This window comes from Coregonus clupeaformis, chromosome 10 (assembly GCF_020615455.1).
Source record: "Coregonus clupeaformis isolate EN_2021a chromosome 10, ASM2061545v1, whole genome shotgun sequence".
Classification (NCBI taxonomy): Eukaryota; Metazoa; Chordata; class Actinopteri; order Salmoniformes; family Salmonidae; genus Coregonus; species Coregonus clupeaformis.
In genome coordinates this window covers 62,912,747-62,926,832 of record NC_059201.1, presented here as the reverse complement: position 1 = coordinate 62,926,832, position 14,086 = coordinate 62,912,747, and positions in this window count along the sequence as shown.

Genomic DNA, 14,086 nt, shown 5'->3' with positions numbered 1-14,086 from the left:
TTGGACTGATCTTCGGTTTTGGACTGATCTTGTTGATCGTGTACATACCCGCTACGAACGGACTAAATAATGAAAACGCTGCTGGCAGAGAGGTGGAGCCGGCCACCTTCACCCTGGTCAGAGCGGACCGCGATCCTGGTAAGAGAGCGACTGTACCCGACATTGAACTGCTTTCTGTGTCATTGAACCTTACTATTGTTGATAAAACAAGTTTACTGGAGAACGGAGAAAAAGTAGAGACTTTTGGACAAGGTGGATAATTGTATAATATAAGGCAGTTTATTCAGAGGTAAAGATATCTGCAATCGCGTTCACGGACCCGTTCGTCAAACTCTTAGGGAGCTATAAATCAAGCCCCATTACTTACCATATCAGATAAGAGAAATTGCTGCAGCTACATATATTTTACATCCTGGCCCTACATAGTTCACTATTTGCATCACTTACCAAAATATTACATGTGGTCATATATGCTTGGAAAGTGGAGATGCCATAGAACGTCAAAAAAGTAAACATTGCTGGAGACGCATTGCGTTTGCTAGCGAAGAGATTTGTTGTGGCAAATGAACTTGGGCTGGGAATTGCCAGGAACCTCACGATAAGATATATGCATCAGCATTGCGAGTCTCATGATTCTATACGTATTGCGATTCGATACTGTGATTTTATTGCGCACCATATGTCTGTTGCAGAGGGATCAGAAAGCCATGAGAACGAGTTTTGATCAGTCATGGAAATAAAAGTGCTGAAAACAAATTGGCTCCCAATGTGAAAAGATTGAGAACAAGCTATGAAGGAACAATAATGGTGTTTTGGTGCAGGTACAGCCAACTAGCGCTAAAATATTGCGATATTGTCAATACAGTATATCGTAAAGTATCACTATGTAACTCGATTTCTTTCACCCCAATCCCTCAAATTAACGGTAAATAACTGAATTGTTTGCCCCACATTTAGCTAAGATGATTAGCTAGCCAGCTAAAATGTTTTATTTAGTTAGCAGTCGCATCTACAATAGTTTACTGTCAATAACATGTCTCCAAAAATGACGTGGTGTCTCCAATTGTGTTGACATTTTACAATTGCAATGCGCATCCATGAGTATCCACTTTCTGTAGCTCAGCTGGTAGAGCATGGTGCTTGTAACGCCAAGGTAGTGGGTTCGATCCCCGGGACCACCCATACACAAAAATGTATGCACGCATGACTGTAAGTCGCTTTGGATAAAAGCGTCTGCTAAATGGCATATTATTATTATTATTATTATTATTATCTGAAGAGAGCCCCGAAACATTGTGTGCAGACATTTTATGCAATAAATGAAGTAGGTTCAATCTAGTAGTTCTGATCTTCTGATTGGTCCTGATGAGTTGGGCGAGGTCCCCTCAGGCTACTGTCACTGTTGCATTGGCTCTGAGTCGGGTTCTCTGTCTTCAAATGTTCAGCCTAAGAGAGGGGATTTTTGTGTGTGTGTGTGTGTGTGTGTTTAACAGTGATGATGTGTGTGTGTGTGTGTGTTTAACAGTGATGATGTGTGTGTGTGTGTGTGTTTGTGTGTGTGTGTGTCCTCAGAGCAAGAACTCGTGAGTTGGAAGAACTGAGAGGCCTATGGCGTGGGTGTTGTCCTTGGCCACCTGCTGACAAGGCTGACAAGATAGGACCCTTTTGTCCATTGTTATTGGATAGGAACATAACTTATAACCAGCTCCTGACCTAAATAGATCTTAGCACAACATTTTACTCAACATATCATATTCCATATTCACTATAACAAATATATTTACTACGACATTAGCAAGAACCGCCACATCCTCAGCCGGCTAATCCAGTGTGTGAAGTTTTGCGGAGTGTTTGAGTTAGCTTTGCGAGGCAAAGATGAAACTGAGGGCTCCACCAACCCTGGTAAGCCAACACTTTTGAGATCAGTCAATAAATGCTTCTGGTATTGACTTATATGCTGCCCCTGTCTTCATGTTGTTGCTGGACATATCTTTTTTTAAATGTGTGTAGGTCACCTAAATCATCAGAAAAATTGCCCCTCCTGAGAATTTTTTCAGGAGCCGCCACTGCCTACCTTTAAAATGTTCTCAATTCGGTACTTGAAAAGTCATTGGAATGATTGTTGCCAATTTACAAGTTATACGTTTATAAACCCTGCTCCCTTATAATTATCCGTGATTTCATTTTTGATCCGTTTTTGTTGAAGGATGTTGTGGTACTCTATTGCGGTAAAACCACTTGCGGTTATTATGAGGATGACAACATCTAACACTGGCTTCAACATGGCTTTCCATACAAATTCTTCCATTGAAATAGGAACCTGTTTTTTGGTCACGTTTTCATAACAAAAACAGCGATGGTGAGATGAACCCTACCTCTATTCAAGGATTTATTATGTGTGCCTGCATTAGCCTCATAGGCTACAGAAAAATCGCCATGCATGCATCCAATCTATTTAGTCAGGCAATGTTCACGTTATTCTCACATATTTCAGAATGTAATAATAATTTAAATATCAAGGCATTGGCGAGGCCAAAAATAATTATTCTTAAAGTGGTAATGGTCTACTTTTTAATTATTTTTTACACTTTTTGCATGCTTTTTGGGGGTTCTATATTAGGCCCTATATGTACAATTATATATATAAATTATACAATTGTATAACATTGAGGTCCTTGAAAATTACAATTAAGTGCTTGAATAAGTCCATGAAAATCATTGAATTTGACCCGCCAATGTCTGTACGAACCCTGCAAAGGATGTATTGCCCTCCAAGGCCTATGTTGTTGTATAGGTGGAGTTATGGGTCAATTTGCATACATTCACTTTTATTCCGCTAAGTACACATGTGTAACTGCATGAAAATCATTTTTATTTTTGTTTCAAAACATATTAAAATGTTGGTCCCAATGTGACACATTGGCTCCATTATTTATAAAAAGACCCAGAAGCAGAAATAATAATAATAATAAATAATATGCCACTTAGCAGACGCTTTTATCCAAAGCGACTTACAGTCATGCGTGCATACATTTTTGTGTATGGGTGGTCCCGGGGATCGAACCCACTACCTTGGCGTTACAAGCGCCGTGCTCTACCAGCTGAGCACGGCGCTTGTAACGCCAATGAAAACATGATCATGTAATAAAAACGTATATATGGAACACAGGGGAATAAACATTCATATACACACACTGTAGCCTTTTTCTGCACAGTTGTCAAATCCTCCCTGCTGTCTTCTGAGAGTGTGCCTCGGCATAACACTAACTAATCGGATTATATAAATCACCCCCTCACGGCTTCTTGAAAATAGACACACACACACACACACACACACTTGATTGATCAAACAAGCAGAGATATTGTCGACACACACAAACAGACAGATGTTTGCTCATTTCGTGTTCATACTTAACAGCTGATAAAAACAGAGGACACGGCTGCATTTACACAGGCAGCCCAATTCTGATCTTTTATTCACTAATTGGTCTTTTGACCAATCAGATCAGCTCTTTTGCCACTGGGCAAAATATCAGAATTTGGCTGCCTGTGTAAACGCAACTATAGTTTGGGACAAGTGATTGGTTTGTTAATGAATTATAGATGTTTCTGGCATCATACATACATAAATAAGCAGGGTTGGCTAGCTTACTTTCTAAATGTAATCAGTTACAGTTACTAGTTACCTGTCCAAAATTGTATTCAGTAACGTAACTTTTGGATTGGCCAAACTCAGTAACTTAATCTGATTACATTCAGTTACTTTGAGATTACTTTCCCCTTAAGAGGCATTAGAAGAAGACAAAAATGTATGTTACCAATTGAACCACATCTATTGCAGGATAAATCAATGTTAAAGTTTACATAGCTGGCCATATATGGGGATGTTACATTTTACTTTATGGGTTGGTTATGTAAGCTTCTTCTAACCCATCGCTTTCTACTTCATATAATAATATGATTAAATTAGATCTTTACATTAAAAACCAAAGTCTATCAGAATTCCAGTCATTCCAATAAATGTTATACCCCTTGATCTTCAAGAATAGGACTTGGAAATATGGAAGTATAGATTAGCCAAATTGTTTTACCTGAGCATAACCCCAAAACTGCATTTCAATTAACAGGTGTGCCTTGTTAATTTGTGGAATTTCTTTCCTTCTAAATGCGTTTGAGCCAATCAGTTGTGTTGTGACAAAGTAGGGTTGATATATAGAAGATAGCCCTATTTGGTAAAAGACCAAGTCCATATTATGGCAAGAACAGCTCCAATAAGTAAAGAGAAACGACAGTCCATCATTACTTTAAGACATGAAGGCTGGTAACTCTAATGAACTTATTCTCTGCAGCAGAGGTAACTCTGGGTCTTCCATTCCTGTGGCGGTCCTCCTGAGAGCCTGTTTCATCATAGCGCTTGATGGTTTTTGCGACTGCACTTGAAGAAACGTTCAATGTTCTTGGAATTTTACGGATTGACTGACCTTCATGGCTTAAAGTAATGATGGACTGTCGTTTCTCTGTGCTTATTTGAGCTGTTCTTGCAATAATGGACTTGGTCTTTTACCAAATAGGGCTATCTTCTATATATCAACCCTACTTTGTCACAACACAACTGATTGGCTCAAACACATTAAGAAGGAAAGAAATTCCAGAAATTAACTTTTAACAAGGCACACCTGTTAATTGAAATGCATTCCAGGTGACTACCTCATGAAACTGGTTGAGAGAATGCCAATAGTGTGCAAAGCTGTCATCAAGGCAAAAGGTAGCTACTTTGAAGAATCTCAAATATAAAATATATTTTGATTTGTTTAACACCTTTTTGGTTACTAAATGATTCCATATGTGTTATTTCATAGTTTTGATGTCTTCACTATTATTCCATAATGTAGAAAATAGTACAAATTAAGAAGAACCCTGGAATGAGTAGGTGGGTCCAAACTTTTGACTGGTACTGTAGATATCAATAATAAGTGATATCCGTATCGCCGTAGACTACACCACTGCTGTCATCCTCACCTCTAAGCATTTATTCAAGTTGGATAATCTTTGGATGCCGACAACATTCGCACCATTGGAAGACATAGCTTGGACTGTAGCCTACAAAAGCTATCATAGTGGTCTCTGACTTGTGGTCAGACTCGCTCAGGTGGAACAAACTTAAACTTGCAACTTTTTTCAATGCTGCTTTGAAAGTCATTGAGAAAACAGAGAAGTGTCAAAAAAAAAATTTCTCGCAAACATCCTTTCTGAATTTAAACGTAATCCTCTAAGTAATCATCTAGTTTTTCAAAAGTATCTAATCTGATTACAAGATTTTTGCTGGTAACGTAACGGATTACAGTTAGCGTTTTTTTGTAATCCCTTACATGTAATCCGTTACTCCCCAACCCTGTAAATAGGTTACAGCTAACAGCAGATAAACATCCAATGGTCTGGATGCTATAGTCTGTTTCTGCTTCAGCCAACTTGTCATTGTCATGACATATCCAGATCCCATTGTTTGGCAGGACAACAACAATATAGCGTTGTTCAATGCATAGCCTATGCATTGACTTGTCAGTTATTCAGTCTCGATGTGTAACGACTGGAGAAATCACAAATTCACTACTCCCCTACACTCACTCATGGTGTAGGTGCCAATAGGATTTAGGCTTAAATGAAATGAGGGGTTAAAAATATGCATAGAAAGGCAGAAATATAAACCGTTTGTCAGATTGTTGCATGACTTGTGCGTCATCACATCAACTGGTTTAGAGGAATGGGAAAGAAGAGAACACTCACCAAGACGGTGTGCCAACCCCCCCACCCCTCCCTCCCTACCCCTCCCTCTGCAGTGGAGTTACCGGTGATTTTAGACATTGCCCTGGTTGCCTAGCAACTAGCCCTTGGAAATTCCAAAAGAGACCACTGAGACCATGGTGAGTACATGTTGGAGTGTGTTAGAGAGATCATGTGTGTATGTCTGTGTACATGTTGCTGTTGTCTTATACACTATATAGTGCATTTGGAAAGTATTCAGACCCCCTCCTCTTTTCCACATTTTGTTACCTTACAGACTTATTCTAAAATGGATTAAATAAAATATTTTCCTCACCAATCTTCACACAATACCCCATAATGACAAAGCAAAAACAGGTTTTTAGAAAAAACAGAAATACCTTATTTACATAACTATTCAGACACTTTGCTATGAGACTCAAAATTGAGCTCAGGTACATCCTGTTTCCATTGATCATCCTTGAGATGTTTCTACAACTTGATTTGAGTCCACCTGTGGTAAACTCAATTGATTGGACATGATTTGGAAAGGCACACACCTATCTATATAAGGTCCCACAGTTGACAGTGCATGTCAGAGCAAAAACCAAGCCATAAGGTCGAAGGAATTGTCCATAGAGCTCAGAGACAGGATTGTGTCGAGGCACGGATCTGGGGAAGGGTACCAAAAACTGTCTGCAGCATTGAAAGTCTCCAAGAACACAGTGGCCTACATCATTCTTAAATGGATGAAGTTTGGAACCACCAAGACTCTTCCTAGAGCTGGCCGCCCGGCTAAACTGAGCAATCGGGGGAGAAGGGCCTTGGTCAGGGAGGTGACCAAGAACCCGATGGTCACTCTGACAGAGCTCCAGAGTTCCTCTGTGGAGATGGGAGAACCTTCCAGAAGAACAACAATTTCTGCAGCACTCCACCAATCAGGCCTTTATGGTAGAGTGGCCCAATGAAAGCCATTCCTCAGTAAAAGGCACATGACAGCCCGCTTGGAGTTTGACAAAAGTAACACATAAAGGACTCTCAGACCATGAGAAACAAGATTCTCTGGTCTGATGAAACCAAGATTGAACTCCTTGGCCAGAATGCTAAGTGTCACGTCTGGAGGAAACCAGGCACCACTCATCACCAGGCCAATACCATCCCTACCGTGAAGCATGGTGGTGGCAGCATCATGCTGTGGGGATGTTTTTCAGCGGCAGGGACTGGGAGACTAGTCAGGATCAAGGGAAAGATGAACGGAGCAAAGTACAGAGAGATCCTTGATGAAAACCTGCTCCAGAGCTGTCAGAACCTCAGACTGGGGCCAAGGTTCACCTTCCAACAGGACAACGCAGGAGTGGCTTCGGGACAACTCTCTGAATGTCCTTGAGTGGCCCAGACAGAGCCCAGACTTGAACCCGATCAAACATCTCTGGAGAGACCTGAAAATAGCTGTGCAGCAACGCTCCCCATCCAACTTGACAGAGCTTGAGAGGATCTGGAGAGAAGTATGGGAGAAACCCCCCAAATACAGGTGTGCCAAGCTTGTAGCGTCATACCCAAGAAGACTCGAGGCTGTAATCTCTGCCAAAGGTGCTTCAACAAAGTACTAAGTAAAGGGTCTGAATACTTATGTAAATGTGTGTCGTGGAAATTATCACCAGGGACACCTGAAGTCAATCTTAAATGAATCATTCTTTATTATCAGCAAGCTGGAGAGGTCACAGTCAAACTTAGATGCATAAAGTACCGGTCTGAAGTGAGCTCTGCCGGGGCAGTCCCGTTAGTTCTCTTATATACTGCTTACACAGACAAGTTATATTTGCATGATTTAGCTTATTAATTATTCATAATTAATTCATCATTAACGTTTGGTTCATGCATGTGACTGACCAATACCTCATGAGGCTTCTTCTCTCCAAGCTGAGACCTTGAAACTGAGACACCCCTTTCGGTTATCAAAACAATGTTCTGTGCAGACTGCCAAATCGCTTATACTGATAGTGAGGATTCCTTCCAGGCACGATCAATCAGTCACGTGCATGAACCCAGTCAAATTGGTTATTTCAGTTCTTAATTTTTAATAAATGTGCAACCAATTCTAAAAACCTGGTTTTGCTTTATCATTATGGGGTATTTTGTGTAGATTGATGAGCGGGGGGACGGACAATTTAATCAGTTTTAAAATAAGGCTGTAACGTAACAAAATGTGGAACAAGTAAAGAGGTCTGAATACTTTCCGAATGCACTGTATCCCCAAGCAACTGGGAGAGAGTGAGCGGTCAGTTATATACAACAGCAAACCAATCTGTGGGTAAAGTGACGCTACGACTCGAACCCAACAAGGTATAGCTTTCCATAGAGGAAAAGACAAATAACAACTTGGAGATGCAAATGAGAGCAACGTACAGATAAATGATATTCAGGAAAACAGAGCTAAAATGCTCTCAATGCTCACCAAAACAAACAAACTGTTACAATCTGTTGTTAAAAAAGTATATTTGCTCGAAAGGAAAGTAGATTCTAGCGTGTCAGATATGCATATACAGGGCGGGCGCATGGAAGCGCAGGACAACAAAATTGGCCTTCTAGAAACAAAGGTGCAAACTTTAGAAAATGAACTAATTGTTCTATGTGTGGGCGAGAGGGTGTAAGTGGGTATGTATATGTGTCTGTGCATATGAATGGGAGAGCGAAGGAGTGTGAATATGAATATGCGTAATGGTTGTGCGGAGGCATAGGGTATATGTTGTGTGTGAATGAAGGAAAATGGATGAGTAAGTAGATGTATGGAGAGGTGTCTGAGAAGAAGGGAGGGGGGAAAAGATTCCGTCTCTCACAGTTGAAGTGTACCTATGATAAAAATTACAGACCTCTACATGCTTTGTAAGTAGGAAAACCTGCAAAATCGGCAGTGTATCAAATACTTGTTCTCCCCACTGTATCATGTCTGCTAAAATCATTTATTTGGTTAACTTTGATTCTATACAAGTAAAGACCAACAAGTATAGACCAATAAAATCCAACTTATCACATGGAATGTGCATGGGCTCCATGATGGGGAAAAAAATTCATATGGTTCTCGAACACTTAAAGAGATTGTCAGCAGATGGGTTTTTCTGCAAGAGTTACATTATAAAAAAGGAGCTGGGTTGGAGAGGCCTATGCTGCCACCTACTGTAGTAACAGCAGAGGCGTAGGCATCCTGATAAATAAGAATACACCATTTCCCCTTATATCCCAGCACATGGACCAAGAAGGCTGTTTTCTAATGTTGAATTGTACCTTACATGGTGAAAAATACACATTGATTTCATTGTATATCCAACCGGGGGCAAATCTGGTGTTTAGATTGAAGCCAAGCTATATTAGATCAAATCCAGACAGGAACTATTATTTTAGCAGGTGACCTAAATCATACATTCAATAAGATTGACAGACGTTAATTTAGGGAGTCTCCAAAGTGGCTGAAAAATGTAATTTCTACAAATAATTTACAGGAAACCTGGAGATTACTATTCCCAACTACAAAAGACTATTCCTTTTTTTCTCAAAGCAAGAAAAGCTATTGAAGAATTTACTACATTTTTCCCCAAAAAATGTACTCAACAATTTAGTGGATTTAGAAATTCATGATATAATGATATTGGATAATTCTCCGGTATCATGCTTAATTACACCAAAAGAAAATACACTTAATGACAGAATTTGGACCCACAATGTATTAAATACGTAAACGAAAAAATCTAAACTTTTACCATTGCAAATGTAGACATAGAGGCCAGAGAAAAGCCGACCCCTGATATAATTTGGGATGCCTTTAAGGCGTACACTAGGGGAAGGATACGCTCATACTCTGCAAAAGTTCAATGTGATTTAGAAATTTAAATGAAAGAAAAATAAATCACTATCTTAGAAAAAGCCCATAAAAATCTAGGTAAAGATGAAAGGTAAAGAAGAAAATTATATTTCTAAACTTAAGCAGGAATACCATGTTTTACTTTTGAAGAGAGACAACAACTACAGGTGAAACTCAAATAAAGCATACTGCTTAATGGCAAATAAACCAGGTAAATATTTTGCAGATCTCACAAAATGAATACACGCTAAACCAGTTATAATTGTCAACGATAAAGATACAAATGCAGTAATTAGACACAACAACGCGATTAATGACAATTTTAAAAGCTTCTATGAACATTTATATAAATCACAATTAAACAACAGTTGGACAGATCCTATAGCCTTAGACTCAACAACCCTGAAGCAATTATCAGCAGACAAAAAATAATCACTGAAAACAGATCACCCCAAAATAAATATTAGATACTGTTAAAACATTCGCACGGAGAAAAGCACGAGGAATGGATTAATTATATTCGACATTTTGAGACAAAGTAACGCCATTTACACAAATGACAACACACGTCACTCAATTCAGTACTTTCTAGTTCCATGAATTAAACAGTTATTTCAGTTATATTAAAACCAGGAAAATCTGGAGAGTCCCCTGCTGATAATAGATCCATAAGTTTAATAAATTGTAACAAAATAATAACAAAGCTTAAAAGCAATAGAATGGCAAAAGTCTTACCAGACTTGATACATATCAAACAGGGTTTATTAAAAATAGACACTTACCAAAAAATACAAGAACATGTTAATACAATACGCAAAAAAACAAGATATAGATTTATCAATAATGACTGTTGATGCTGAAAAGGTTTTCAACCGTCTTGAATGGCCTTTTCTATTCAAAACTTTGGAAGCTTTCAACATTCCAGCTGAAATAATAAATGTAATAAAAATATGATATAAATGTCCTAAAGCAAAAATATACACAAATAATACGTTATCTGATTAAATTGCCCCCCCCCCCCCAGTTTGCACTGGCAATTTGAACCGCTTGCAGAAATAATTAGACAGGACCCAAATGTAAAAGGTTTCAGTGTTGGTAAAACATGAATATAAACTAAACTTTTTTGCAGATGATCTCCTGATATACCTAACCAATATTTAGAACTGCTAAAAATATTTCAGAATACTCAAAAATTTTAGGATATAAAATTAAGGTGGAAAATAACAAAAAAATGGCAATAGGAAGAATAATAAGTCATGATCTACAGCAATTAATAAAGCATCCTAAGTACTTAGGATGCTTTACTAATTGACAACAAACAACATATATATATATAAAGATAACTTTATTCCATTACTCAACAATATGAAAGCAGATCTAATTAAATGGAACTATCTTCCCATAAATCTTACAGGTAGAATAAACCTCTTCAGAATGGCATGTCTCCAAAAGTTTTTGTATTTATTTTCGGTAATACCAATTACCCCACCGAAGATATTCTTTAAAAAAGTATACTCAGTCATAACAGACTTTATATGGGCAAATAAAATTAATAGAATAAAAAATAAAGTTTTACATACTCCCAAGTCTGAGGATGGTTTTAACCTTCCAGACTTGGAATCGTATGAACTCGCTACCCAAGGCTTTTACTTGCGACATACAGTGCATTTGGAAAATATTCAGACCCCTTGACAATTTTCCACATTTTGTTACGTTATAGCCTTATTCTAAAATGGATTAAATAGTTTTTTTTCCCTCATCAATCTACACACAATACCCCATAATGACAAAGCAAAAACAGGTTTGTAGAATTTTTTGTACATTTACATAAGTATTCAGACCCTTTACTCAGTACTTTGTTGAAGCACCTTTGGCAGCGATTACAGCCTCGAGTCTTCTTGGGTATGATGCTACAAGCTTGGCACACCTGTATTTGGGGAGTTTCTCCCATTTTTCTCTGCAGATCCTCTCAAGCTCTGTCAGGTTGGATGGGGAGCGTCTCTGCACCGCTATTTTCAGGTCTCTCCAGAGATGTTTGATCGGGTTCAAGTCCGGGCTCTGTCTGGGCCACTCAAGGACATTCAGAGACTCTTCCCGAAACCACTACTGCGTTGTCTTGGCTGTGTGTTTAGGGTCGTTGTCCTGTTGGAAGGTGAACATTTGCCCGAGTCTGAGGTCCTGAGCGCTCTGGAGCAGGTTTTCATCAAGGATCTCTTTGTACTTTGCTCTGTTCATCTTTCCCTCGATCCTGACTAGTCTCCCAGTCCCTGCCGCTGAAAAACATCCCCACAGCAAGATGCTGCTACCACCATGCTTCACCGTAGGGATGGTGCCAGGTTTCCTCCAGACGTGACGCTTGGCATTCAGGCCAAAGAGTTCAATTTTGGTTTCATCAGACCAGAGAATCTTGTTTCTCATGGTCTGAGAGTCTTTAGGTTCCTTTTGGCAAACTCCAAGCGGGCTGTCATGTGTCTTTTACTGAGGAGTGGCTTTCGTCTGGCCACTCTACCATAAAGGCCTGATTGGTGGAGTGCTGCAGAGATTGTCCTGGAAGGGTCTCCCATCTCCACAGAGGAACTCTGGTCCTCTGTCAGAGTGACCATCGGGTTCTTGGTCAGCTCCCTGACCAAGTTCCTTCTCCCCGATTGCTCAGTTTGGCAGGGAGGCCAGCTCTAGGAAGAGTCTTGGTGGTTCCAAACTTCTTCCATTTAAGAATGATGGAGGACACTGTGTTCTTCCGTCTGGCCATTCTACCATAAAGGCCTGATTGGTGGAGTGCTGCAGAGATGGTTGTTCTTCTGGAAGGTTCTCCCATCTCCACTCTAGGAAGAATCTTGGTGGTTCCAATTCTTCCATTTGAGAATGATGTAGGCCACTGTGTTCTTGGGGACCTTCAATGCTGCAGAAATGTTTTGGTACCCTTCCCCAGATCTGTGGCTTGACATAATCCTGTCTCTGAGCTCTACGGACAATTCCTTCGACCTCATTGCTTGGTTTTGGCTCTGACATGCACTGTCAACTGTGGGACCTTACATAGACAGGTGTGTGCCTTTCCAAATCATGTCCAATCAATTGAATTGATCACAGGTGGACTCCAATCAAGTTGTAGAAACATCTTAAGGATGATCAATGGAAACAGGATGCACCTGAGCTCAATTTCGAGTGGCACAGCAAAGGCCGTAACGTAACAAAATGTGGAAAAAGTCAAGGGGTCTGAATACTTTCCGAATGCACTGTAAGTGTAAAACTAAAATTGACTCAATAATCCATGCTTTCTGGGAATTCTATAAAGTCCAAAGGTTATGGGCAGAGCTAGAAAGTTGGCTTTCAGAAGTATTACAATATAAACTTGCTTTTAATTCATATGTCTGCATATTTCAAGACATTGCATTTGGGGGTGTAATGAGATACCCAATGGGCTGGAAAATTCTCTTCTCATCACTCATCTTGAAAAAATGTATACTAAAAACCTGGAAATCAATCAATCCGCCATCATTAACACAATGGAAAAATCTAATGATTTATTATTGAAATATTGAAATATTGAAATAGCCGAGCAGCCCATCTTGGTAGGGGGGGTCGGCCGTTGCCCACTGATCAGCCAAAGGCTCATTATAGATTAGTTTAACAGAGAAAGTAATTTAAAAAACAAAAACAAATCTTAACAGGCTAATGGGCCTCCGGCCATGTCACCTTTTTAAATATATTTTTTAGTTTTTTCGTGTACTGAAAATGTTAAACCAACTAGAAAATGGTCTAGCCCATCTGGCATTTGCCAGAATTGCCAGATGGACAATCTGCCCCTGCGCACGCACACACATACAGTAGATAACCTTTCCACCTCACTCACTCACTCACTCACTCACTCACTCACTCATTCATTCCCCCTTTTTCTCTCTCTCTTTCTCTCCACTTACTCAGTCTCTTTCACTCTTTTACCTTTCTCTCACTCTCATTCTCTTTATTTGATTTTATTATTTAATTCAAACAGTAGGACTCTGAATTGACTCCCACGCCAGTAACACGACAGCTCATATTGAAAAGAATGACCGACTAATAATGCAAACTGAACAGGTCGTTTCCTGATTCCGTGTTCTCTATTGTGACAGGCGTGTAATAAGCTATTAGCCCTAATTACATTTAATTAATACCCCTTAATTAATGAGACAACAGCAATTCAGGTGCAATCTCACCCACGTTTAAAGGGCGACTGCACTTCCTGATTTGGCCTTGTTTTTCATCAATGCTAAGAAATAATAGCGGCCATGTCTGAAGGCAAACGAGAGTTGTCTTGGGGGTGTGGTTTGATGTAGGTGTTTCTTCTGTGCCATTCAATCACAACAAACAAGGGCAGTAGTGAGTACAGCGAGGTAAACTAAGCTAGCTTTGCTATGGAGAGAACAACGTTTTGAAGTTGAAGACTTCTCCCCTCCTGACTGACTCGCCATCTCAAGATGGTCAGCTAATACA